General features: G+C 42.0%; 1 protein-coding gene across 4 annotated transcripts in view; it reads right to left on the bottom strand.

Moving 5' to 3' along the window:
* LOC138201476 (mitogen-activated protein kinase kinase kinase kinase 4-like) overlaps positions 1-27,500 on the bottom strand; it is a 109,660-nt gene that overhangs the window by 65,297 nt on the left and 16,863 nt on the right. The gene's annotated exons all lie outside the window — the stretch shown is intronic.

The following is a 27,500-nucleotide window of genomic DNA, read 5'->3' as shown; positions in this document are numbered from 1 at the left end:
GCAGCATCAAACTGTCCAAAAGTAGCCGCTTATAGCTGCTTCTAAAGTCATTTAAATAAAATAAAGAAAAGAAAATCACTCTTCGGTTGAACTGATTCGTTCTTTAGTTTAGTTCAGTTATGAAAAGGAGTCACGAACACACACTGCTTCATTTATGGGGTTCACACGTGACAAAAGGTTGAGAACAATGGATCTAAACACTTTGTTTTTAGGGCACCTTAAATGTTGGTAAGAGTGACAGAAAGTACATAAGGTGATGAGAGGAGATGAAGTTGTTCAAAATCTTGATTTCTAAAGTTTCAAGACATTGAATTGGGCAGTCAGACCACTTGTGTATCTCTCCTGATGTGCTGTACTTCAGTTACACAACCGTAGAAATGAGCCCCAACTCAACCGTGCTCGGGTGCACTCTGGACTTACACACCTGGTCGTCACCACAAAACTGTTCCTCCAGTGGCAGGTTTACATGCAGCAGTCAATAATGTATATTTGCATTTCTTTAATTAAATAAAGTCAACAAAATATGTTGATTTTATCTGTTGTTTTTAATAACTTTAAAAAAAATTATTGTCAGGTTTTTGTCACATGTTCCTACAGATATTTCAAAAATAAAAGCCTTTTTTTTTTTTTTTTTAACAAATAAAGGGCTTCTGTCCACTGATACAGTGCAGGGCTTTTGATTTAAAACACAAACAAGGAAAAGTGGAGCGGACAGAAAAAATATATATATATTTTGTTGCTTTACTAGTAGAAAGAAAATGGTGGAGTGTTGTTTCAGTGCACTTTGGCAGCACTACACACTAATGGTGATGGCCACATTGAAAACAGCAACAAGTGTGCGCTCACATCAGCAAAAACTGGACCCTCAACCAGACACTATTAAAGGGGAATGACGTGTTTCCCTGAAGCTACAATACATAATTTCTAATGAATTAAAAGAAAAGAAAAAATGGAAATAAAGGTATACCTGCTATTTTCTACTGGAAAAAAAGATGACCTAAGAGCAACCTAAAACCTCAATAAATCCTACATTTGACTTTTTAAGACCTTCAAGAAGAGCATGAATGCAGATAATGCAGTTATTGAAACTCTCCGTTAACACATCCCAGCTGACTCCATTCAAACCTGATACAATCCTTCTGTCATCCGACTCTCCTGTGACTCGCACCATGATCTATCCCCACCGTGTTAGGTCGAGTTGCTATGTGGGATGTTTGGACCAGAGTTTCCTCGATAGCGGAGAAGCCTGCAGGGCTCAGGAAGTGAGAGGAGATCCGTGTTGGTTTCAGCACAATAGTTTTTAGGCTCAACACATTTTTCAGACAGACACGAGGCAGGTTTATACTTTTGAGTTTGAAAAAAACAACACGGACCTGGTCTGAGAAGTGTGTTTGCATAGATGTAGTGTTTATTATCTTGAAATTTACAAGAGGAATTAACTAATTCCTTAGAATTATATTCTGAATAATATAGCATAGTTGCCACATAATGAGACAAAACATCTACACTGTAAAATAGGTTAATGAAATTATCTAATTGTTGTGCTCTTTCAAGAGAAACACAAAAGCATCATCAGGGTGTGAGGAGGAGTGTGCTCTGCTGCACCAGTAAAAGTGACAAACACACTTGGTTTGTGAACTGTCAATCAATCAAACTTAAATTGTATTGCACATCTCGTACACTTTGGTGCAGTTCAAAGTGCTTAACAGATGATTAACAGGCCACTAATAGGACAGGTAGTTGGAGACCAGAAAATGTAAATAAGTTTTGAAACCTTGATTCTTGCATTTTGGTCATCACCTTCTTGTTTGTTTTGGAGACAGAAGTGAACATATTTGGAGTTGGAGAGGAGCGACAGGTGGATCACCTACACCGGCTACCTGACTGCACCCCAGGCCTGTCAATCAAACCAGACACGCCATTAAACATACCTCTGTTTGAGGCCTCATATCTAATTAATCATGGAATTATTACACTTCAAGTGAATTTAGCCAATGACACCATAATGACTTGTAGAACACATTTTGTGATTTGGTATTTTATGGGAGAAGTATACTCCGTCTGAATGGGAGTCTATTGGAGCCAGAGGGTATTTTTAGCCAGTCCATAGTGGTCCTTCGTGGTACTGCACGTTGAGGGACTTCACTTTTTTATAAAGTCTATCGTAATAACAGCTTTGAAACATTCAAACACAGATTATGTTTGCGATATGGGAAAAGTAAGAAAACTACTGAATGTTGTTAAGTCTTAACCAGGCAGTATTAAACTGTAAGACACAGAGGAAATGCTGAGTTAGCAGACTGAAGGAAGGGTTAAAAGGTCACATGAACTGATTGACTCATTTTAGGTCATTTTAGGTCAGTGATGCTTTGGTTTCAAAGCATCACTGACTCACCCATTTCCTCCCACACGCAGTCACTTTAAGCTGCTGTGGTTTGCCTGGCCAGGTGCTCCATGCTGGATTTTGCCGCACACACTGGTTGTCAAGTGCTGACTGGAGATTTTTATCGCTCAAATGACCAGACATGTATGTCATAAAGACGTAATCAATTACTCAAATAGTAAGTCTCATAATGACTGGAAAAAACTAAAACTGTAATGGAGACAATCTGCAAATCACCACGTTTCCCATGAGCTCTGTTGCTTTGTGTCCACTAACATGTTACAACATTTTAGCTGATTTGTATTTTTTTTAAGCTTGTATGAAGGTGTAAATGCTATTTTCTAAAAAAAAAAAAAAAAAAAAAGAAGAAAGAGCAAGCACCCAAATCTCCAGCTCAAAGTTTTTAGACAGTCTTATCTGTACCTCGTAAAGTCTGGGAATAAGTAGACAATAAGTAAAGTATATTCTCTCAACTGTCCAAATTTTTGTAGTATGAATGTAAAACCAAAAACCAATAGGGCTTTCGCACCATCGGTGCTCGGGCCCTCATTACCGCTGCGCTCATCTACAATGTTAAATGATGAATGCATCAAATGACCAAATACAATGTGGGTTTGATTGTAGAGATGCACACAGTCAGAATTTTCACTGGACTCTCCTCTGCAACACTCAGCACACTGTCATCTGATTAGTTTAATCTCTGTGTTCTCATCAAGAGGCGTCGGCCAGCTGTTTTTCAATGTCAAAGCTCTGAAAGATGAACTGATGATCTGCTCGACATCAAATTACTAAATTAGAGTTAGAGAGTAGCTGGTGTGAACAGTGGAACATTTAGTAGCATATCACTTTCACAGAAGTTTGTTTATCCCTAAAAACAGAGTGAATATTGAATTTATATTCACAGTGTGGTAAAAATACAAAACTCCAAATGAATGCTTCATGTTTGCTAAAAAAAAAAAAAAAAGAACAGGCAAATGTTTGCTGTCAGTTCTATCGGAGGATAACACATCAATATAGTGTCTACAGCTGGTTTTACTACCCCAGATTGGCTGAAACGAATTAAATGTATTAGTGCTTTAAAACTTTAAGTGATGGTTGTGAAATCATTTTAAGGCCACATTTGGGACCATTTGTTTACATGCCGATGGTTTCCAGGACGGCTTGTACAAAAGTACACAGGGAGCAGTAAAAAATTTTTTTTTTTTTTTTTTTTTAAATCAGGTAATTAAAATGACAATCATGGAGCAGAAACAAGCTCCATGACAGACATTCAGATGAGCACAGTCACGACCTGACCTTTAAAGCTTCCTTCACGCTGATCATCCCTCTCTGCAATCAGGATCCATCAAGACCGCAGGCAACAGGTTTAAAGAGGTCCCTTACTCAGATGAGTGCGACCTGACCCTAGAGCTCATAAGGGACATCCCCCAACCTCCTTCAGCTGGTGTGACCTTTGACCCCAAGCTTGGACTTCAAGGGGGAAGGGACACTGGTTTCTCATTAAAGAGGAAGGCCTCATGTGTGCAGGACATTAGTAGAGCAGCAGCTCTGGTGATCTGTCTGTGTCTAAACAGGATGTGTTCGGGAACAGTATAGAGTCTTAAGAGTTTTAGAAGCGCTCAGAGCCTGAAACTGTACTTACATGCATAAAACTCAAGAAACTAGACTTGGAGTTCGTACGTTTACACACGTATACAGCATGTAAACTGCTGCTCAGGCACCAAACAGCCGACGGACACAATCAGCAATTATCTGGTGAACATAGTGGGTCATTTAGCAGTTAAGAGCCAGATATTTCCCTCCGGAGGTGGTGGAGACCAAAAACAGAGCAAAAAGGGAATGATTATTGGGCTTACATTTATCAGGTGGACAGGAACGAATTGTAGTGTTTCTCCTTAACTGCTGGATGAGTGAATATTCATTGATATCAATTAGATGTCAGTGTTGTGTTCACAACTTGATTAGACTGCCAGTTAATCAGTTATTGCAGGTTTTAAGTATTTTAGGGAGAACTGTATGCCTTTTGTTCACAAGTGCCCACTAAAGATGGGAAATGAATTGGCATGCATCATATCGTCAAACTAGAAATGTTGGACACCATTTGATCTTGTATAGCGATATTTAATATTCTCACCATAATGTTGTGCTTTATTTGTTACATCAATGACACCATACAGGATCAGTAAATTCAAATAATTATTGGTCAACAACTACTCAGCAACATTTCTGTTTTTCTACGTTCTTTCTTCTTTTTTTTTCAAAACCTGGAAATCTGTTTTCTATACTTTATCAGACTGCTGCCAGAAAACACAGGAAGTCTGGAGAGAGAGAGAGAGAGAGAGAGAGAGAGAGAGAGAGAGAGAGCGAGAGAGAGAGAGAGAGAGAGAGAGAGAGAAGACGAGCAAAAGGAGGAAGAGGAGACTTGAGTGTCAGGTTTAAAGACAAGGATTTAAAAAAATGTATTAAAAAGCCGGCACATCAATATGAGTTTATGAGTGTATGTGTAGAAGATAGAAACTAGATAGAATTAAGAATTCAGACAAGGGACGAGGGGAACTGCTCTCAACTTCCCCCACAAGGAAATGCCAGGGGAGTGGAGTCACTCTGGACCAACACACACCAACACACACACAATCATCTGTTGTCCACACATCCACATAGTTTTTGTTAGTCTTAAATCTGGACATACGCCTGATTCTGTTGGGCATCGCGCGTGTGTGTGTGTGTGTGTGTGTGTGTGTGTGTGTGTGTGTGTGTGTGTGTGTGTGTGTGTGTGTGTGTGTGTGTGTGTGTGTGTGTGCAGACAAGGCATTCTTTATTGCACCCCTCTGGGCTCTGGAGCAAAGACAAGGAGCCAGGTGCAAGCATTGGTACGGACACACTTAACACTTTCATAAACAGTCACATGTACAGATGCACAAAGAAGGACACACACACACACACACACACACACACACACACACACACACACACACACACACACACACACTCACACTCACACTCAGGCAAATGAAAAGACATGCAGAGACAAAATCAGCTCCTATTTCTGCAGCTCAGCGAGTGTGTGAAGCGAATGCGTCTTCATTGATCAAAGCAGTCATGCGTGAAGTTGTGAAAATGTTGCTAATTATCGTCATAATGATTGGTTTCCACACCTCGGGGTGTTTTTCAGCACACTGAGCAGCAGCTCACGACAAGCTGAACACAGCTTAAAGACACACACACACACTCACATACAGAGAAGTTTGAAATGAAAAAGGAAATGTGGTCCAGAGGAGGAACTAAAATATTTCTGAATCTTTTCTCATCATCGTCTACAACAAGAAGGACAGCTTCGCTAACTTCGTTCAGTGTTTGCAACTTTATTGTGAGGCAACAGACATGTAAAGTCTTACAATAGAGTTATTTCCAGTCCATTAATCCATTAATACAAATTATAATACACCAACAATGATTTAAGCATATTTCAAAGGGAAAGAAGGATGTGTCACTAGAAACTGAATTTAAATCACTTATATTTGAATATGAATTGCCAAACTCCGAAATAATTGAATTAAAAATGTATTTGAATCACAGAATTAGAACTAAAATTTAACTTGATTGAGAAGCTAAATCCGAGTGGCATAATTTGAAACAGAATTTCAATAAACTTTAAACTAAATGTTAAATCATGAAATTAAATCAGCTCGTGTCTCATGTATCTTAGTCTTTGAGGAAAAGCAATCGAGTGCAGATCCACAGAACTTATCTGAACGATAGTTATGCAAAAAGATGTTTATATAAACCTTCTCGTGAATAATGTTCTGAAAGTGCTCCTGTTACGTGCAAATGGAGCGCAGCACCGTGACGAGCACAGAGCAGAGGCAAGATATAACCTCAGTCAGTAAGTAGGCCAAGTTTTGTCACTTGATCATCTTCAACACCTGAGTGAATGATTCAAATTCGGTTTCTAGTGACACATATTTCTGTCCATAATTTCCTTCCAAATCCATCCAAAGAGCTCCCATGTATTTCAAAATGAAAAGCACCCGCAGCCAGTCTGCTCACTGATGAAATTGTATTCTAATATCATTCATCACGGCCCCAATATGAACTTGTGCTTTCACTACCTGCAGCTAAGTCACGTTTCAGTTCGATCGTGCAGCTCCTGCAGAGTTGCTCGCTCACTGCTGATGCATCGCCTGCTGCATGGTGTGACGAGGTCCCGCGCACATCGACCAGACACTTGATTTGTGCTGATGCGCCGCTTTGTGACAGCACACGCACAAATACACAGTCAATGCAAAAAGCTTGTAGCGTTTTGAGTCATGACGAACAGAGCTGCCCGAGGTGCGCCGCAGCTGCACATGAATGGTGACGGCACAGTAACAGCCAGCAGAGTATAAACATCTTGAAGAAAAGCTATTAGAGCTGCAAGTTTGGTTTGGTATTTTTTTTTTCTTTGTTTATTCTTTCAATTTTTTTTTGTTAGTAGTATTATGTTATTCTAAGTCTCCCTCCTCCTTTGTTCCCTTACACACCTTCACAGATGGGGGCAGAGCAGAACTTTTGGCTTGGCTGTGGCAGTCCAAACTGAAGGACAGAGGACTGGGCCACTCGGTAGAACTGCGTTCATCTACAGTACCGACCCACTCCCGCAGAAAACACTCCCACCGGAGAGTCCTTTGTCCTTTCCTCTGTCTGTTTTATGTCTGTCACTCACATCTAAGTCGCTATTTAGTGGTTGGCTCTCGCACCCACGAAACAAATAAAGAAAAAAGGAAACCATAAAAGAGTAGATGAGATGTTAAGCTCAGTTTCTTTTGCTGCTTTGCTCTGTCTTTAAACAGGGAGCTCTGCGTAAGTAGGCCAAGAAAACAGGCTCTCACACAGAAAAAGAGAGGCTGGTCAATTATACAACTCTATTGATCGCTTTGGTGCAGCTTAGAAACTAGATGAGTCTGTCCCATTGCTACTCTGATAAAATACAAACACACCTGAGGAAAGATCAATACAGAATTTATGAGTTTAAAATTAATAAAGATTGTTTAAAATTCTCATTTTGATGGCAAATATCTACCGATATACTTGGTCACTTCTTTTAGGGATCTTCTTTCGATGATACAACTCTTTTCAAGCAAAATCTTTGAAATGAAGAAGTCCAGAGAGACAGAAAAGTGAAAAGGACATGTTAAAGAGTCAAAGACAGACAAACAGTGAGACAGGGACAGGAGAGACAGATAGTTAAAGTGAGAGAGAGAGAGACAGGCAGCGTTACATAGCTGCTGTAATTAGATCTAGTCGTAGTAAGGGGGTTACATTCTGGGCACTGTTGCAACTTTCCATAACGTAATGGGCTACCAGCCCATTTTTAGACACACAGGGAGGACTGGCCGTCATTGAAATAGATATCTCTTATAACCAGGCCGACAAACCACAACATCAGGGCTTTTCCAGAGCCGTGCAGAGGCAGCTGAGAAAATGCTGAGTCCGCTGAAAGATCTGCTCGATGTACGCCCACACCTGAAGACGGACAGTCGAGTGGGAGTCGTTTTTTTTTACAAGCAAAACCTTGAATGAACAGAAGTTACAAAACACGCGTGACAAAATACTTCCAAAGTATGTCTAAAACATGAACAGGTAGTTTGTGAATAGCTCATGGCTTCAGGGAAATGACTCATGATTTTAAGTACCACGTTATCAAGGTAAAATCCTCGAAACGCTAAAGATGGTATCAGTGAGTCTTGAAATAAGATCAAAAGTAAAAGGGAACCAAAACTTTACTGAGCAGATGAGATATTTCTGTGGCCCAAGCTAAAGTTCAAAGTGGAAAAAGTTCATTCTGTGATTGTAAGGTCCGCCGACGTCCAGACACAAGACGACTACAAATCCTCCTGCTGTTCCTTTCATCATGACATTCCTCCATCAGCCCTCTGAGCCTGGAGGATCAGCAGCGAAAACACACCAATGCAGCCCCGAGACAAAGGCAGAGAGAGAGGCAGGGGACAGGAGAGAGGTGGATGTGGAATGAAGAGGTGAGAGACGGAGAGACGAGCAGCTGAGGACAGTTCTTTGGTTTCTTTGATCCAAATTAGGTGACAAATTGTTGCTTTTTTTTTTGTCTGCTCTGTTTAACAAAAGAGTTTATCATTTAAATGATCACTTTCATTGGTCAGAAAAAGTCTGGATTCAGGATTCGACTTCGAGCGACCGCATCGAGATTCAACCATGTCCAACTCAAACCAGCCAATCTACGAATGAATTCCCCCAAATGTCCCACTGAAAAAAGAAAAGAGAAAGAAGGGAAAATACAGACAGAAAGAAAAAGTTGAAGAGAGTAAAAGTAGTCGATTTTCAGCTTGATGCAGTCTTGAATAAACACTGGGCTGTTTAGTTGGAGACTGTCCTCCTCCTCAAAACAGTTCTCCATAGATCTTGTGTGCAGCCGGCTTATTACAACCCACAGTTACACAAAGCTAAGCAACTTCTAGCAGTCATATAACAATACAATATATACAACCTGGTGTCCTGGAGAGGTGACATTCGGAAGATGTCTGTATAATGTACGTCTTTGCTTGTTTAAAGAAGCCGATTAGGGTGGCTTTTCGCTTCCCATTTCCAACCATCATTTGGGATAGTTTTTCAAAACTACATTTACTGTTGCAATGAAGACAAAGGTTGTATACCTTCAAGAAAGTTACTGTTTCCTTGAGGTTATGACAAGTTATACCGAGATTATTTTGAGCCAAAACCTAACCAGGGGCGCTTATTTCGGAAACACTCCTGTGGGTTGTATTTGGAGGTTGGAACAAACAACCCATGAGGTTTGAGTGGACTGGAGGACTTTGTTGAGCTAACGATCAGGATTTCATCGGGACCTCATTCAACTTTAAGAAAAAGCATAACTGTACATCAAAACAAAGGGTCCCTACCTATTAAAGACATACAGTATATGCTGACCAGTCGCTGATCAGACGGCCAGCATCAATGTGCAAATCCGTAGAAAGGCAACATGAAACAGTGGTTAGACAAAGTCCGTTGCAGCCTCAGTTTTTCACCTCTAAATGTCTTTCTACAAGTCTGAAGGGCGTTGCAGAAATATCTTAGCTCACATTTTAGCATGTATTAGTAAGAAAATGTTCTACTTTTCTGCTGAAAAAACTGAAACCAAACTTCAGGTTTTGCATTTATCATGAAAAACTCCTACAGAAACTAGGGGTGTCTCATCAAACTCTGTCTCCGAGTCTGAACCCTCCGGACGGAGCCCAGATGAAGCGGCTGAGTACACTGCAGGAATTAGCCCGCTGTCGGACGCCATTACCCCTGTTGTTACTGAGATACAGCGCTGACTCCGCCTCCACATGCTGTCCTAGCTGGTCCAAAGAAGAAGCAGTCGAGTGACTGCTGGAAGCTCATTATTCTCTCTCAAAGGCTCATTAGTGTTGATCTTGGCTGACTGGGGTTTGCAGAGATATGAATCAGGGAATAGTACACTATTAAACAAATCCTGTTAGAGAGGCCTGCTCGGAGTCTCGGGGTGAAGCTCGATAAACGGATGGAACAATGTTTAGGAGGAAAGAAGATGATGCTTCTTATTAGGAGGTAATTGAATTCAACAGAAAAGAAGAAGTAAACAAAGATGTGGAGGAAAATGTCTTTAGATTTCTAGCTTGGTCCACTTTGGTAGAGCAAGGCACTAACGTCAACAGAGTTCAGACTTCAATTGCCTTCAAAAGAGCAACTAATGGTGAAAATATTGTTACTCAGAAGATATTCAACTAGCAAGGCCTGATTGTAATGGATGAGATGCTACGAAACAGATTAGAGACCGTTCCTGTTGCACACGAACGGAGCACAACGCAGTAATTCACGAGGGTGACGCAATAACTTTCTGTATTCCCAGTTGCGTCCCTTGAATCACATCAGCACCCGAGTTATGGGTTTTCAAAGTGGGCAGAGAACACATAAAATGTTGTGTCAAACTTGGGAAATCAACAATGAAGCAATGAGCTGGCTCGGCAACGTGTTCAGAGTGGGATTCATGTTTCAAGAGGGACTGAAGGTCCCCGTCCAAGTCCGAAGAAGGTGCATCAAGTCAGGAGCAACCAGGTTGTCTTTGCCACGAGCAGCGTTGTTCACGGAGACACCGAGTTCTACTGTGACGGTCAAAAGCGTCTGAGGGACAACGGCCTGAACTGTGGTGCCATGGCAACTGGGTTTGCTGAGTATTGCTACCCCTACTTATTACTTACTACTGTGCAGTTCTACATTCGAACACATCAGGAATATAGTCTCTGAACTTTTTGCTGACACATGGTATTGTTTGTAACCACGTTAGCTGCCAGCTGGCTCTGAGTAGCCATGTCGATTAATCCACCAGAGTCCAGACGGAAATATCTCAACAGGACTGACTGACATAGACTTCGGTACAGACATTCATGGTCCCCAGAGGATGTATCGTAAAGACTTCATGATCTCTTAACTTTACCTCCTGCACTGTCATTAGGACAAAAGTCAATTTTGTCCAGGACTTTGGTTTGTTTTGAAATCCCTGCAAACCTAATAATATTGCCACTGTCAATGTTTCTTTAAAATGTAAAAAAAAAAAATCCACACTATTTTTGTATCTCTTCAAGAATAATTTCCCAACAACACTGACCTTCTGTGGTTGATGGCAACCGGAATAATGTTGGAAGAGAGGAATGGTGGTGTCCTATAAAGGCTGAACACTCAGGAGCCGAGTTTGACACAAAGCAAACTTCAGTATCTGTTTCTATCCTTTGGTTGACTCACTGCTCCTCTGCAGCTCCCTCAATGACCCACAACTCCCACCAACTTATCTCCTGCCAGGCTTAACAAAACCTCCACCCACAACTCAACATCAGACGAGGCACCGGGGCTGTTTACGTCCTGCTGATAAACAGGAGCGGGAGTTCAATGAAGGGACGCTCAGAGCTACTAGCTCTCAAATCGTTTTAAATATTTTCACACAGCTTTAGTCAGCATGGTTATAGAGGGGTTCTCACGTGTCCTTGTCTTGAGTGAAGAAAAATTCAATATAGACGGATAACGATTCGAGTCATGACGACTATTAACTAACAAGGCTCTCCACAGATGGTCCACGGGGTTGCTGAAAATCAAACAGCTCATCTTCCTTCTTTTGCAGGGACTTTGTGTAGGCATCAGCGGCTTAAACTACTAATTTCCCTCAGCATAGTTTGGGGATTTAAAGCCCTTTGCGTCCCACCGTGGGCTCACAGCCTAATTTCTGAAAAATGCTCCTCCTCAATGCAAAAATTTACAATGAAACAAGAGGGAAAATATCTGACTGTGAACTGTGAAGCAAGGCTGACTAATCCACAAGGGCCAGAAACTGCTTAAATTCAACCTGGAAACCAACACTGGGCTTCATCAGAGGGGCGCCGGGCCGTGTTTACTCAAGTAGCTTGTTAGCTGGGGCTGGGCTGTGATGTTAGCCTCTCCAGCCTCTGAAAAGAGTGGGGGCAGCTAACGGCTAAGCTACCACACAAGTCTTTACTTATTAGAGATTGGTAATGTAGTGAGATGAAATGATATAATAACACTCTTAGTGACAGAGGGATATTCTTCTTCTCAGGGATTAAGACATATAATGATAGAGATCCTCAGAGAAACACTCAAAGTACGAACAAATGAATGTGAAGTTATCAGATAGGCCCACATTACTACAAGAAGAGATAATGCTGTTGGTAGCGTAGCTATTATTCCTCTTAATAATACTATTATTCTTTAAAACACTACGTGGGACAGGTCTTCACAAACACACCCAATAAAACATCCACCTGAAAGCTCAATTCATTTTAATTTTTTTTAAAGGAACTAAATCCAAAAGGAGCCCAAGGCAATCTGGAAAGAACAGCTGTTTTTCAGCTATTATCGATCTTCCCTCAAAAACCGTTGTTTTTCCTTTTCCGTGTCACGATTATGTGGCAACATGTGATCATAACTGTATTAAAAGTAGGTTACTATAACACAGAACTGAACTGAGGTCTGTGGTGATGCTGACAACCAATCCTGGTCAACCCTGAAATTAAACTGAATTGTTTTGTAATCCATATAAAATTAACAGTCATGTTTGAACACATCAAAGTTTTGTTCTAATAGTATTTTGTTTTAAATTTTTTTCATATGAATCCCTTACTCCAACATGAATATCTTTAAAAAAAAATTAAATTTGGTTACTTTTTCTTTCTTTTTTTATCTGACAATGGTCACTTTACTTCTACTAAGTAAAGTTGATTTCAATATAGATTCTGATTTCCTGCCGTTTTCTGTATTATTTATTTTTTTTTTTTTTAATTAAAACAACAGAAACCATCTCTGGAAAAATCAAGCAGCTACAAAAGCATCACTCGATGTCGGCCTGCTCCCTCAGCTGCAGTTTCATCCCGGGGGAGAAGCAGTGCGCGAGTGGAAGTGCAGCATGTGCGTGCGATCGGCCATGTCAGACGCGGCTCGTTTTGATGACACGCGTGTGCTGTGGTGATCAGCTAAGTGTTTGCTTGTCTGTTTGTCTGTGCTGTGTGAAGGAGGCCGGTGGCCTACTTTCCCCAGTCGCTGATGCAAGATGGCCACTCCAGCAGTCTATTCAGACTCCAGCCAGCTCCGGAGCCACACAGACATCCACACAATGATAAATATGCAAGTAAATATGGAGTAATTACATAATCAGGGATTTTTGACGATGATAATCAAATAATTATAATCAGTGAAACACAGAGCAGCTGCTTATTATGTAAGAATTGGCTGTTTTTCTGTGTTTACTAAGATGTTGTTCAATGCAACATCTCTGAAACACAAAGATATCACATTTGTGTTGACCATTTCTTGGCATCACAGTGTGTGTGTGTGTGTGTGTGTGTGTGTGTGTGTGTGTGTGTGTGTGTGTGTGCATATTTTGTTGTACGTGCACGGCAACACAGGAAAATGTCACCGGAGGCCAAACTGACTATGTGACAAGAATCAACATCGTGAGTCTTCCAGGTGAAACGTAAGGCTGACATGTAGTCTGACCTGGATGTGCGTTGGACTGTGGTGTAACTGGGCAGAAGCCATGATTATTATAGTATGAATCATAATTTTTGGTATGTTGTATTGATGCAAATCCAACGACAACAGTGCTGCAGCGTATAACTTTACCGATACCAATAAGGTGTGTGTGTGTGTGTGTGTGTGTGTGTGTGTGTGTGTGTGTGTGTGTGTGTGTGTGTGTGTGTGTGTGTGTGTGCGCGGCAGGGACCTGATGTGCTCATTCCCATGATGCATCAGCCTCTCCGGCAATTGCGGCACAATACACAGCATCATCATGGAAACAGAACAAACTGTGGCTGTGAGAAAGCAAGACTGTGATTTAAACTGGGGTCAAAGGTCAGCAACACTGTTTTATAAATCTATATCACCTATTCTAAATCTGAGTATCCAGTCTGGACCAATAAACAGTTTGTTAGAGCTTCAATGATGCAGGTCAATATTGTTTGTTTAATCGGCAAACAGATACATCGGTCGGCCTCCACTGATTATGACATTACTTAGCTAAGACATTGTGTAAAATCTGCTCCACATTCCCTCTACTTTACATCACAAGCGTCTGTATTCAGCTGCATCATGATGAGATTACAGTAATTGTTTGGAGCAGCCTGTCAGCAGGACATGAATGTGAGGGGAGCTGCGGCCCATTCACAATACAGAACACCTCGCAGCAGTGACTGTCCCAACATAAATGCTCCTCGTCCTGCTCCACTGTTCGTATTTACACCATTAAGTTTCCCATTAACGCCAGAAGAACACTGTCCACCTCTGTGCAGCCTCACAAGTAGGGTTGTGGATACTGAATTGTATTTTTTGTGACCCAGGATTCAAACTGGCACAAACCCCCGTTCCAAACAGCCCATCAAGATGCAGACTAATGATACACAGGGGAAACAAAGACACAGGAATAGACAGGAAGGGAGTGCGATGTCCCTGCAGTGGGTAATATATAGATGCATCTGACTGAGCAAAAAAGCTAGGCCCAGTTCCAAACCAAACCCTGGATCTCTTGATGATTCGGCCCTTTGATAGATGCTGCACAGGCTACTGCAGTGTTTAGTGCGCTGAAGAAGCTGGCAGATAAACAAAATCCTCTGAACATACAAGCGGAAGGAAGGGAGGCAGGGAGGGAGGGAAGAAAGACAGAAAGGAGGGAGGAAAGCTTCAAAGAGTGCAAAACTGTGCCAAGCTTTTCAGAGGGGCCCAGGAAACCGATCGCTCTTTTCCATGAATCCTCATCTCCTATTCCTGCTCTGTCATTAAAGGCCAAAGTCTGGAGCGTGTTCTCCCTCTGCAGCTTCCCTGCAGTCCGCATCCTAGTCATGCTCAGCTTCACCTCCACCTCCACCTCCCCTGCAGACAGGAAGCTGCTGCCGGATCAACAGATGAAGTCACAGGAAGTCAGTGGTTTGGCGTGTAACGCTGCCGTGGAGACATTTTTGATGTCAAACCTTGGTGTTTCTTGCGATGACTTCCACAAGGCTGCAGCCAGTGATGCAAGCTACGCTCGCCATTTTCAGACACAAGGGCAGGGCGCTATCCAAACCACTGGAACTTTCTACACTGGCATTTTCATCACCTCTTCAAAGGCCTGCAAGGGTAATGAAGGGGTTTTGGAGAGAGGGGTGGGTGGTGGCTCTGGTAAATATAGGGCCCCGTGATGGTGAGGAGAGAGGCCTGAAGGAGGTTTCACATTCACAGCGGGTCGTAATAAAAGAGAGCGGCTCTTTTTTCAGCGCAAGGAAAGGGTGAGGCGCACTTAATTAAGACAGAGATGTTTTAACCGGCGGTGAAAACACACAGCTAAAAAAGAAAAAAGAAAAGTGGGCATAGAGGGCTGGTTGACTCTGGGTCTCTGTCATCGGAGACATGTTCCTTGTCCGTTCCCCGTTTCTCGGTTCTATTATGTTTGTCCAAAGAATTCTAGAAAAAAGAAGCACAAAGACACTAAAATCCTCAAAGAGCTTACCGAAACAGCACACCTCAAAAGCAAAGAGAGAAATGCACTCTCAAATGTCAGAACCTCAACAAATCCCTTCAGATATCCAGACACTGAGGCACTTCGTTGATGAGCTTCCCTTGCAAACACTCAAAAAAAATACACGATGAGCCTCAGAGAAAGATGAATTCAGTTCAGCTTTTGCAGCCGTTAGTCGACGTTTTATTGAAATTTACAAGACGGAGAAAACAGCCTTCAGTATGAAACCTTACAGTGGCAATAAGAAAGATTATTATGTTCCCTCACAAGGGCTGCACTAATCCATCTTCTCTCTCGGGGTATCTGCTAATACTGAAATTACTGCCCTATCTGAGACGCAACCGAGGAAATTTGCTTTTCTTCCAACAATACGGCTTCATTCAGACTTCAGGCAAATCGGATTTGATTCTCAAATCAAATCTTTCAGACAGTCTGTCTGCCCTGTTATTTGATTGGATCTGGTGTGTCCAGACATTACCAGCCTTTATGCATAGGTTGCTGTGGTAACAACATGAGTAGCTACGCTGGTAACGTGGTAAAGAGCCAGCAGACAATTTATTTGGGCGTCTGTTGGTCTCATTGTCCTCCACAGCACCGAAACCTCCACTCTCTGATAGCGCTCTGCTGGCGGTGGCAAAGATTCTGCTCACTCTGTCACTCTCTAAATCATTGTCATTGTTTGTCGCGTTGCGAGTGACGCAAGAAATCCGATCTGAACCAGCGGAGCGTCCGGACTGAGATGCAAATCTGATAGGAATCACATTTCAAACCACCTCCAAATGTGGATTGATTTGCAAAAATCCCATTTAATGTGGTTTTTACTGTCCAGACTTTCAAAACTCAATCTGGATACAATCTGACGATAACAAAACATGGATTCAGGCTGGCAGAATGAAAAATGCCTACGAGATCCTCTGGCTTAATGTTTGGCAGAACCAGTCGTTAGTTCAGTATGAGCCAAACAACCCTGTGTGGCTGGAAGCATTGATTTTATTTAATTTAAATGTACAGGGCAGTATTAGCTGTGTTGGAGCTCTGAACGGACCGACACAAAGAGGGTTTTCTGCCCAGCAGTCCTTGTGACAGCCATTACGAAAGGTCGCCATAAACCGCCAAAGGTCACGGTAATGACGGTGTGTAATTTCTCCCTTCAAAGTGCCTCCACATACCAACTTGTCAACAGAGATGGATTTAAATAAAAAAAAACGCTGACATCCAGCCCTCATTTACCTGCAAGTTAGTGCTGTAAGTTTCCACTGAAGATGCAAATAATCACTAATAATGTCTTATTTTAAAAGCATATTTTTGTGCTAGTTGACCACAGCAGCCTGTGCAGCTGTGCCAATCTCATCCACAATGGCTTCTCCATTCTCAGCCGTATCAAACATTATTACTACTTTTATTTTAAGGGCTTAGTGCAGTGAAAAGACCTTTGTAGGAAATCAAAACAAAGAATTATGACCACATAATAGAGTATTCAGAGCTATGCAGACACAGGGCAAAACCGGTCTCGGGTTCAGGTTTGTGGGTAAAAATATTCCTTTAAGGCAGCTATGCATCGAGCTGTTGGATTATGAGGACTAAAGAGTAAGTCAGTCAAAGCCTCAAGTCAACAGTAACTTTACAAGCGCTGGCTCACTCCCTGATCAGCTGGAGGCTGATTTGGCTCAGATTAGCTGCGAGCTTAATCCTGCTGGTGGATGAAGACCTAAATGTCCGAAAGACCAAAACACAGTGGAATACAAAGACAGAAGAAGCCTCTGCCTTTATGGTGATCAAAACTCTCACATCCATTGAAAAGGTTGCGCTCAATATTGCCAACATGTTGCTCCAAGCAGTACTGTACAGCCTTTGTTTTCAGGTGACTAGTTCAGGTGGGTGGTTGCTAATAATAGTGCTTTGCCTGCTGACCTAAATTCAGCTCCACCCAACCTCTTCCTTCTGTCAACATCAACTCACCGCAACAGGTTATTTGACAGGTACAGTAGGCTTGTGTGTGTGTGTGTGCGTGTGTGTGTGTGTGTGTGTGTGTGTGTGTGTGTGTGTGTGTGTGTGTGTGAGCAGTGACTGATTAGCCAGCAAACAATTAACTAAGAGAAACACTTTTATGATTTATTATTCCCTTTCAATAAATACTCTCCTTCTGGTCATATTTTTCCCCCCTTTTCGAGACATGAATCCATGCAAGTGGTGATGCGCCACGCAGCCGAAAAACTCCTCCTCCCTCTCAACATACTGACCCACAATTCTGCTCTGCTGCTGCACTCTATAAATAGACAGAGATTTAACCTACAGCGAGGGAGGATGGGGAGGGAGAGGATGAAAGGACAGTGCAGGAAGATAAAGAGGGACGAGGCCAGAGACGAACACGAACAGAGAACGATCTTGTTCCTGCAGATGTGACTCGTATCCGACGATACAACGGGACGCTGAAAGGACCTGGGAGTCATCAGCAGCCACGGCACGTCGCATCAATCTGTCCTCCTCCAGACAAATTAGGTACAAAGCAGCTTCGTGCGGCTTTTCTGCTTCATTACACACGTGACTGTAGACAGACAACAGTTATGGAGGAGGGGAACGTGAACGTCGTCTTCCTTATAAAACTCACAGTAAAAATCCAAAGCGCAGGGACATGAAAGAACGGAGCGTCCGCATCAAGGTTAAATGATGCATAAACCAAAGAGGGATTCAACAAGGCTTCCTGCAACTAATTAAATATTCTCATTACTCAGTGACCTATTGAATAACCCTTTTGATGAATTTAATACCTTAAAATCCCTAAAAACATCTCACGCCCTTAAAAACCATCAGCATGTTTAATTGTAATTTTGAAAACTTGCATTTTATTGCCTTAAATTTCTCTTGGGAATATTTTTTTATAGTCACCATTAATAGTGTTTAATAGTGTTCAGATATTCCCAGGTGCACATTCACATGTTTTTCCAAACAACACTGTGCAGCCTTCATTTTCAAGTATATCTGGCAGGTGTTCATATGCGTTGCTTGCTGATGCACTGACGTCAAAGTAAAAGACTAATGATTAAAATGAATAATTGACTGGGATATTTTTGTATGTTTTGGTAATTCTGAAGGGGTTTTGGAAGGTTTTTCACCACTAAAACAACCTTTCCTGCCCGCTTCCTGATAAAACTATCATATTAATTTAAAAAGTTTTTCAGTTTCTTGTGTCTGAAGGGCTTTCAATAACTTTCTCTTGTAAACTGCAAGGAAAGTTGAACCGTCATTGTTCCTTTCATAGGATTGTGTTCATGCTCAGAGCCAGGTCTCTTCGTGGGTTGCTGATTTGAATGAAAAGTCTCTAGAAGCAGGACGAAGTTTTTTGGCACAACTTCACCTCCTGCCAAGGTGCACGGAGACGGACGAAGAATCAACAGCAGTCAAAGCTTCTGCAACACACAGTAAATGGTCAGTGCTAAAAGTATTGTCGTTTAGGACTCATGCCTAACAATTGATTACCAAATCATTGAATATCTGACAAGCTATTGATGAGATGAATCCCAAACCCAAATTCTTCAGCAATCTTCAAAAATGGCACTTTGATTTAATGGATGTAAATCTAAACAATAAGCAGCTGCAGCCTTAAAACACACCATATAGCTGAATGTGCCCTGTTGGTGCTTACAGTAGGTTTGTGCCTTAGAAAGTCACCAAAACAACATGCGATCCCTCTCATGTGTGAAGAAGAATCGAACACCAGATTTCAAGGCTGCCGTGTGAACACGGTCAGAGCAGCAGAAACGGTTAAATCCTCCGTTCTGCTCCGGCTGATAATCCCCACCGCCCGGCTCCTCTCGTCTGACAACACAAACCCTCAGACTCTGGAAAGCCTGGTATTACTTATTTAGCAAGCAAGGAGGGAGTTGGGATTAGAAGAGAGCAGGAGAGGACAGGACGGAGCGAGTGAGGGAACCTAAAATCATCTGCCCGACGGAGCGGCAGTAAATCTCCTGCAAGTTTTCAGGTTTGCACTCAGGTGGACTTGCAGCAGGCTTACATCATCTGCCTCTGGTTCATTTTTAACCCCAGGAATGATGTCACCGACTACACTCCCGCCTCGATCCACATGGCGTGACAGCAGGCCGTCCTGGCTGGCAGCAAGACAACCAACATGTCCGACAACACACACGCTCCCCGGCGAAGGGCCCTTCGTTTAGACAGTGAACCCCAGACTCGCTGCGTCGCTACGAGTGTAACCACAAAGAAGCAAAATCCCAAAACTTTGTTTTGAAATTACTGGAAAGAGTAACGCATATTTTGTGACAATATGCAGAACAGAAAGTCAGAGAATTCAAATCCCCGTTTATAGTTTATTCTTACCTTCTGCAACCGAAATATTCAGAACAGCTTTTTGCAGAAAGGAAAACCTTGAGCTCAGTTCAGCTGTCCAAGTGAGAAAAACACCATTTGAGCACGGACACATCTGAAATTACAGGAACAACGCAAACTACTGGAAAACAATCCCAAAAACTCAGAGCATTATGGGTAAGAGAAGAGAGAAGTCAAAGGAAACCTGTAGAGAAACAAAACAAATCCACTAAGGTTCATTTTAAAATCCTCTAATGCGACTGCGATGTGCCAGGTTAGATTTTTGTTGAAACCCTTGGTGCATGCCATTCCACTTGTTGTGTCCGAACCATCCCTGTCTTGTTTCAGGCTAGAACTATCATTTTAAGTCAAAAAGGGTTTTCAATTTTCTGTTTCTGAAAAGCTTTCAATAGCTTCTTGCTCTTGTCCTCCGTCAGGCAAGTTTGAAAATAATTATCCCAATAAAAGGCTTATTAATGTTTAAAGCTGCATTTCTTTCTGGGTTGTTGGCTTGATTGAAAATCTCTCAGCCAATCAGAGACTGTCATGTTGACTGCATTTTGCTTGCCCCATGATCTCCACCCAGCCTCCACCTTCTTTACCTCTATGGGTTTTCTAGCACCGATCTGTCACTGCAAACAAACAGTGTCCTGATTGAGCAGCAGCCCACCTGTTGGTTTGGCCTGACGCCATCTTGGTTTTGTTGAGCAGGTAGTAACCATTGACCCTCACTCATATGAACAGTTGATAAATTTACATCACATGATCCCTTTTGCGTACATTTGCACATTACTGTGAAATTTAAAGCCAAAAATTGAAGTACAAACTGGTCAAATTTCACTCTGGGTGGGAAAAAATGCCACAAAAGAACACGTTCCACATAATATAGGTCATCCCATTATAACCTATTGACCAAAAAGAGGCAAAACAACACGGCTTCACTTTGCCATTAACACCTCCACAGAAAGTGTTTCCTGTCTGAGGCCTGCATAGCTCATCAGCTGAGGAGCCAAAAATAACCAGCAATCCCATCATGCCTCACAAGTTACCATGGGATCAAACAACAGGGGAGGAGGGTGGACACTGACGGTTTGTTTTATCACATGGTGGAGGAGGAGGAGGAGAAAGAGAAAGAGAAGGAAGAGGAGGTAGAGGAGGAGGAAAAGGAAGAAGAGGTGGAGGAGGAGGAGGGATGATGGCGGTTGGAGAGGACAAGAGATAGTAGGAGAAAAGAGGGGAGACAGGATCATTCCAGAGAGATTTCACTGCAGAGTAATGTCATGATGATAAAAGATAAACAATAAGCCCTTTGGCTTGGCTGAAAGATTTACTGTCTCTGTGTGTGTGTGTGTGTGTGTGTGTGTGTGTGTGTGTGTGTGTGTGTGTGTGTGTGTGTGTGTGTGTGTGTGTGTGTGTGTGTGTGTGTGTGTGTGTGAGGAGTGTTTTATAGCAGGGAAGATGTTCCGTTCACCCACATCTTTAATTTTGTCCTTTAAACTGTTGAACAAGTGCCAGACTTCCAGACAGACACTTTCATTCGTTGCACACACACACAATCACAGGTATTTAACACACACACACACACACACACACACACACACACACACACACACACACACGCACACACAAACACACACTCACAATCTTTCCTTTGCAGTCAAGTTGAGTCAAGGCCAGCTTTTTTTTATGGAGGCAAAAATCATACGTTCATCTCAGTAAGTTTGTCTCTGTAAACCAACATCTGAACAACACCCAACCGTCTCACAGATGATTCTGTTCACGTATCAGTATGGTGTTGCCTTGAACAACATCACACTGGCAGGTAGTCCGTGGGTTGTCTCTCCGAGTGTTTATTTGGCTTTTTACGACTGTGAAGTGGAGCCATGAACTCTGTGCAGAGGCCGTTAAGAAGTAGGCCAAGTTATGTAGGGCAGAGTGAACACATCGCAGCCCCTCAGCACCCATCAGCACCTTTCATCAACGCCACTCTCTCCTCCGAGGAGCGACAAGTGGCGTGACAGAGAGCAGAGAGGGAGAGAGGAGGTCGTCACCGCTAACAACAGAGCCAACTGGTGTCAGAGTCCTCCTATGAACACAGGGCGAGATCAAGATGTCAAAGGAGTGGATGATTTTAAGTGGTGATGATTTTAACAAAGTGGTGTTGTCATGATATGAAGCTTTGAAACTGCACATATTGAAACAGCCTGAACTGGAGATTTTCTGTCCTTTAAAGTGGGAGAGAGCTCTGACTTCATAGAACAGTAAATGTGTTCCTTAACATCATTATTTTCTTTTGAACTGAGGTGGGAAGTGTATTATGTTATAATACACCATTTTCAGTGTCTAAGCACTTTTTTATATATATATCTTTAAAAGGTCAATAATGCCTGTTGCAGTAGTTAGAAAAAAATATTTATCAAGTGGCAACCAACCGCTACGCCATTCATTGGTTCAGGAACTGCCGTCCTGAAGCCTTGAGTTCAGTATTTTGGCCGTCGCCATCTTGCTGTTTTGGAACCAGAAGTGACCAAATTTGGACGAGCTGGGGAGGAACAAGCTGGGTAACCCAAGGAAGCAACGCCCATCCCATCTATAGCGGAAATGTGACTGCGCCATAAGCCTGTCAATCAAAACAGAGAGGCTGTAGCTCAGACGGTAGAGTGGGTTGCACACTAATCTGGAAGGTTGGTGGTTCGATCCCAGCTCCTCCTGTCCACATGCCTAAGTGTCCTTGAGCAAGACACTGAACCCTAAAAATTGCTCCTGATGGTGTATCATTGGTGTGTTGTAAGTCGCTTTGGATAAAAGCGTCAGCTAAATGAAATGTAATGTGAAACAGACACACCTCCAACCATACTGCTTTTGAGGCCTCATATCTAATTAATGACGGGGTTATTTTAAAATGGACCTCCAGAACTCTAATAAGAAGGAGTGACTTTAGCGAATGACACCATTACGACTTGTGGAAAGTATTTTATTGACTTTGTATGTCGAGAGAATTTGTCTACAGAGCCAAAACCTTTTTAAAGCCAGCCCCGAGTGGCCCCCGGTGGTATTGCAGTTTTAGTCACTTCGCATTGGTCTCACTTTTCAGACCCATAAGCTATACATCCACTTTCATATGCAGTCACTGGTATCAAAACACATCTGTGAAAAAGCCCAGAAATAATATCAGGGAGAGGAGAAATTATGTATATTGTAAATACAGAGAGACAAAAGCAACAAACAGTAAAAATACATTATATTGTCAAACCAAAGTGGGCTGTATGCTAGAAAATGGGCAATCCACCAGATCAAGGGGGGTCAGAGTAATTTCCAAAGGGCTCTGAGCAGAATAAACTAGAACGAAAACACACACACACACACACACACACACCAATTCAGCTGAAGAAGCAGGTCGGGTCACATTTCATATATTTTTTTTAAATTCTCTGCACAGCACCTCGATGGGAGTGCCAGAAATTGAAAAGACACAGTTTCCTCACAAATAATTCAACAGAAATGATAACAGATGATCGGGCCTCATACTGAGAGATCAAAAGAAACAAAAGGCCATAATGTACCAATATTAGTGTATTACATTATAAATATAGTGTAGAATAATTGTAAAAAAAAAACTTCCGAGGTAAATGTGTGGTGTGAATTGACATGGTGTGCAGCTGGGCCCCAGCTCAGCCCTGCAGGTGCAGCAGTCAGCGTTCACCGCTGACATGTCCAGGCTTGTCCTTGAAGTTGGCAGCGTGTCAGCGAGGTTTAAAGACACAGAAAAGAGTTAGTTCTGGATCAGGTGTTTTCAAGTGGCTGGAGCCAACTCTTCCTACAGTTCACTGGACATCGACAGTCCTTTTAGTTTTACGTTGCTCACACACCTGCTCACACACAGGTGATGTGCTGATGCAAAAAAAAAAAGAAGTTCCCATTGTTGCACTGCGATCTGAGGAAGTATTCTATGACAGAGGAGTCTTTTAGAAAACAATGGGACAACCTGTTGGGTTATATATCAAATCTGTTGGTGTAAAATCACACTATGACTATTAACAGCAGGAAGATACCTCTCTAATGTCTAATGTACCAGTCGTGTAATGAATAAGTATAAAAAAAATATGAGTGTCACCAATTCATACATTAGAACCTCTCTCCTGGATTAATAAACCCCTAAAAACCTGCATATTTAGAATTTATTTTTCAAAAGAAATCCCAATCCATTCCCGCCCCTTTATTCCTTTGCTTTGGGAACTTGAGTTGACAGAAACGCCTTTAAAACATCGCAGGACCACAGAGTGTTTTCAGCATGCGAACCACAGAGTGCAGAAAACAGCAGCCACTTGTACCAATATACAAAACCATCAAAAAAAAAAACGGTATTGTTTGTGCAACATTTCACAGTGGCCTCCAAAATGCTGCTGTTGTGGTTCAAAACTGCATATTTAGCTTTTTTTTTTTTTTACAAAGAGGAGAAACAATAAAAATTCTGTTTAACCCTCAATCTGCACAATAAAAGACATCCAAAATGGAAACATGATATGAAACCATCTGAATTCAGATATATTTTACACATTCACACTTATATTATTTTATTTTAGGTTACATACACACATTTTAACTGTATTATTATGTAAAAAAAAAAATAGATTGTTTCTCCAAATAATTCTGTATATTTAAAGAAAAATCGGCAATTACAAAGATGTATCAGTCAACTGGTCAAAAACTTTCCTCATAAGTGCCAAGTGCCATGGAGGGGTGGAGGGGGGGTGCAGACTGGTAAGATAACTGCGGTAGGCGGGCATCGCTGCCAGATCTGACCCCACAGTGACCCGTGTACCAGCTGAGCAAAAAGCCTCCAACAGCCAGACGCCCACAACAAGAAATAACAGGCTTCCTCCTCTCAGACCGAGTGTGCCGCGATCGCCCATGACAAGCGTGTGACAGATCGGCAGCTACTGCGAGCGAGGACGTACAGGACAGCCTGTCCTCGAGTCCAGTGGTGAGGAAGAGACACAAATACACCCAGAAAAAGGCGGTTGAAAATCTGTGCCGGGCTGGATGGATGGTTTTTACCTGAACTGATGCTGAGAGTGAAGGAAGGAGTGAAAGAGTGGGAGAGTGAGAGAGTGAGTGAGTGAGTGAGTGAGTGAGTGACACCATTGGTAAGCTAAATGCTGCATGACTGAGTTTTCAAATGAATGTACCAGGCCGTGGTACATGTTGATGTTGATTCAGGGCTTTGTATGATACCAGAGTTTCTTTTCCAGTTTCAGTTCCCTTTTGACTTTGTGGAATATAAATGCTAATTTAAATTAATAATTCTAAGAAAACAATAGCTGACAAACACTTCAAGTGCAAACTTTCAATTTGCAAGTTCCTAATACTCCTTGTTACGGACGCTTTTCATTTGGCCATAAATAAATACTGAGGTTCAAAACTGTTTCCTTAATGTGTTCAGCTTATTCTTTCCTCAATATTTCCTGGGGATCAATCAATCAATTAAATAATCTTATTTGTAAATGAGCTCAAGTTAGAATAGCATGTCATTACTCCTCTTTCTCTCCTCATGTCTTGTATTATCAGTCTTTCCACTGATGCTTTCCAACAACAACAAAAACATAATAATAATAATAATAATAATAATAATAATAATAACAATATAAAGAACTGGAGAGTTGAGTTGTTGAAATGATTTTCACTTTGTAGGTGATAGTTTATCAGTTTCTCCTGCTTCCATAGATGTACTAGTACACACCAGAAAGATGCTCCGCCATCTTTTTAATCTGGTTAAATTGCGTTTGTATTTTTGAAGTGCTTGAAAATCCAATCATCTCTTTAAAATATGTCACGCCACGTAGCCAAATAAAACAAATGGAAAGGTCAAAGTTATCAGTGATATTTACGGTGTAATAATTCATCCACAATGTCAACTTGAAGCCTTGTTTTAATCCGCTACCGTTTGCTCTGTTACTGTCACTTTACTCGTTAATACAAACTCAACACTTCCTGTTTCCATTTCAGATTAAAAGCTCTCTGTGTTTCAGTAGACAAAAAAAACTCTCTTTTCTCAACAATGCTTTTATTGTGAAACAGGTGTGCTTCGGTTCTTCAACAAACAGCACTGCAGCCCGGCCTGCTTCCAGTCACTGTGTCAATCTTAACGACACCAGATGGACACTACGTTTGGACCGGATCCATAGATAAGAGACCGATATTCATCTTCTCTTGTGATTTTCGTTGTGTGGGCAAACAAGGAAATCTCCTGAAATGTTAAGACTACTCCTTTAACTCAACTCTATCTCAGTTCAATCTGCTCCTCCCTCCCTGCATGAGCAGCTTCTGAAACATCTTTCATTTCTTTGTATCTGCCTGGTAACACAAACCGAGTCTCCGAGTCACGACAACATCATGAGGTTTCTACACATTTCAGCCAGGAGAGATGAAAACTTCGTATCCTCAGTTTATTTTGAGGGCTTCGCTCGTCCTCTGCTCAGAGGATCTCCTCAGCTTATTAAAGCCTCCAAAAAAAAACAACATGTAAACAACAACAGCGCTGTCATAACTATGAATAAAAAAATTAAAAAAACATGGTATTTCTTGCTCCTGACATAATATCACCTAACAGGAATGAATCCATGTTGACTTACTGGGTCACTAAATGGTTGTATAACAACAGAACATAATGGCACCTCTGTTTATAACGATCTCTCTTGACTGCAGCCTATATGTGTTTTGAAGCCCTTCAGTCCCCGCAGGGGTTTTCTAGTCTGCCCGGCTACAGGAGGAAATGCTTTGAGAAACTCCGGCCCAATCAGACGCCCGGGTTCTGGTCAGCTGGCTGAGCCTCATCGCTGTGGTCCAATCGCGCGGCGGCCTGTGCGGTCAAGTGACAGCTCAGACCGGCTCGCAGTGTTTTGAAGCAGATGAAAACAAAAGCTAATGAGGCTGTCGGTCGGCCGGCCAGCTGCCTCTCGCTGTGTGCACGGCTCAAAGAAGCTACAGAGGCCCGTGGAACAAAAACAGGACTTATTATGGCTGGGGCAACAAGTGTGTGTGTGTGTGTGTGTGTGTGTGTGTGTGTGTGTGTGTGTGTGTGTACTGGTATAGTGGAGAGGAAGAGGTAGACAATGAAAGGACGACAGGACAGCAAGAAAAGAAAGGATGAAACAAATTATATTTTGAATTCTGTAAACATTTCCTACAAAAAGAAATAATGTGATCAAAATGTTTCTATATACAATAATTTAAAAATGACACGATGTCACGATAATCCTCCAACTGAAAGATTACATCATCCAGTGTGTCCTGTGAACACGCCTGTTAATGAGCAACGCAGGAAGGAACGACTTCAACTTGATTGTAAAATAAAGAAATCTTCGGCTTTCCAGCTACTTGAACTATTTTTCCCCTCAAATCTGCAGAGATACTGATTTTGGTCGATTGTTGAGAAACATTTTTCAACTTTTCCAGAGCAGCTGCCAATTATTTTCCCTCAGTTTAAGAATTTTGAAGCAAACACAAGTGAGAAGGAAAGGTGTATCACACGATGACTGATCTCTCTCTCACACACACACACACACACACACACACACACACACACACACACACACACACACACACACACACACACACACTTCTGTCCTCCAACGAAGAAACGTTAATCATGTCTTTAAACTCAAACACAAATATGTCCCTCAACAACCTGCTCTCCAAGACGTCTCCTAAGCTTGTACCAAGACATACAGCCCCCCCACACCAAGAAGCAGCTTTGTTTTCCCTCTC

The sequence above is a fragment of the Embiotoca jacksoni genome, unplaced genomic scaffold (assembly GCF_022577435.1).
Source record: "Embiotoca jacksoni isolate LCO1_2020_lvr unplaced genomic scaffold, fEmbJac1.0.p SCAF_2, whole genome shotgun sequence".
Lineage (NCBI taxonomy): Eukaryota > Metazoa > Chordata > Actinopteri > Embiotocidae > Embiotoca > Embiotoca jacksoni.
Note: the sequence above shows the minus strand (reverse complement) of the source record. Positions and strands in the feature narration are given on the sequence as shown.